Here is a 1,898-nt window from a genome sequence, read left to right as displayed (position 1 = left end):
CTCGGCGGGTTGTGTCTGTTGGGAGTCAGCCTGATGAGGATTCTCCTGGTGCGGACCTAGTTCTGCCATGCTTGACCGTTGTGCTAGCTGATGCTCTAGCTCTTCCCACAGACGGCGCCAATTGTAGTTGCACAATTTTCCTGGCCCAAATTCGATTGATCAGGCCCTGGCCCAAAGCGCAACCCACAATAAATATTTGTAGAGGATGGGTCAAAGAACTTGGTCTCAGTGAGTCTATTCGGTCTAATACATGGACAACATTGTTGCAGAAAATAAAAACACCAGAGTGGATCTCTCACGTATAAGTTTATTTCTTTAGTTCCTCATACAGAATTTTTCGTCCCCCTCTCTAAGGGACTCCACTACATTATATAGTTCTCTTCTCTCATCTCAACCCTACACTTGTTAAGCACCTACTTGAGTGGCTGTCCCATCAGACGCCTTCATCTCTCCCCATGTGAGTTGCAGAGGCCAAGGCGGTACTGTTCAGGGGTCATTTCCTCATTAATGCGGCCAAGAGGGTGGTTGGGGCGCAATTAATGTGGTGGTAGCTCTCCATGAGATATTTTGGATTTTATTCATTTTATATGTTGGGAGGATGAACTGAAGTGGCTGGGGAGAGTTCCTCGTCTGGGTTTCGTGATGTCCGAGGAGGAGCTACTCCTCGGACAGGTTTCCTTGGCGTTTATTGGGATTGAGTAATGCTTCATACGTGGTTTCTCTTCGGACAGGACGCTCCTCGGACGGGCCTGAATTTGGAATAGCCCATTATTTCTGGGCCGGGCCCCACAAGATCCTTCCTACTTTTGCTTGATTGTCTTTTAAATCCATTCTAACTGCTATCCAACTTGTTAAAGTCTAGTTTTCCAACCCACTTTCTACAAATTCATTGTATTGGGCTTGCTAGGCCTAGATCCATTTACATTTTGGGCTTGGGTTTCAAAGCGCGTCCTTACACTAACAATCCAGTGTTTTTTTTTTCTTCCTTTTTTTTTGTTAATAAATTACAACAATGGAGGAGAGGAATTTGAATTTGAGATGCCCTCATTAGAAACACTAAAATCTAAAAGTTTAATTAATTAATAACTAAAATCTAAAAAATAAAAAATGCTACGGCCTACAGGTACAATAATTTTATAACAAAGTTTTGATGATAAGATGTTACTAGTTTTCATTTTGACTCACTAATGTCATAACTTTTTATCTAACTATTCTCACCTAAGCTTTAATGTGGAAATCTTTTTAAAATATTGTAGAGATATTCTTTTGGTTTGAAATGAAATAAAGTAAAGCCTAAAGCCAAAATGCTACTTTAAATCCATAACACAAAGAGAGAAAACCAAATGCTACTAGATTTTATTTATTTTTTGATCTTGAATGTGTTTCTTGGGGTTGTCATACACAGACAGGCTTATTAGTGAAAAAAATGAGAGAGGCGTAAATGGTGTTTCATCAACACTCAACGAATCTAGCACAAGAACTGTGGGAATCCTTCAGCCTAATTTTTATGATAAACAAAAAGGGGTGCCATGGATTTCTGGAAGAATTTAAGCACGTGAACAAGGAGCCTGATTCTTAAGTCCCTGAACCTTGAAAATTTTGTTTGCTCCTATAGGTTGGAATTGGACCGGTGGTGCCCAATATTTGGGCTTTTTATGTGGTGCTCAGAGTTGGGCTTCTCTTGCAATTTGGGCTTTTACATGGTGCTCAGAGTTGATCTACTTTGCACTATTTTTCTTTGAGATCATGCACTTCGATCTTGTTCACTTTAAATAGGCTTAGTAATTTGGGCAAATAAACTTAGTCAAATTAGGAAATTAGTTACTTGAGATTTCTCATTCTCCTTGTTAACTTACGCATTTCTCAAAAGTCCTATTAAATTGGGTGTTTCTGAAGTC

Source organism: Quercus lobata, chromosome 7 (assembly GCF_001633185.2).
Source record: "Quercus lobata isolate SW786 chromosome 7, ValleyOak3.0 Primary Assembly, whole genome shotgun sequence".
In the NCBI taxonomy this organism is placed as follows: Eukaryota; Viridiplantae; Streptophyta; class Magnoliopsida; order Fagales; family Fagaceae; genus Quercus; species Quercus lobata.
Note: the sequence above shows the minus strand (reverse complement) of the source record.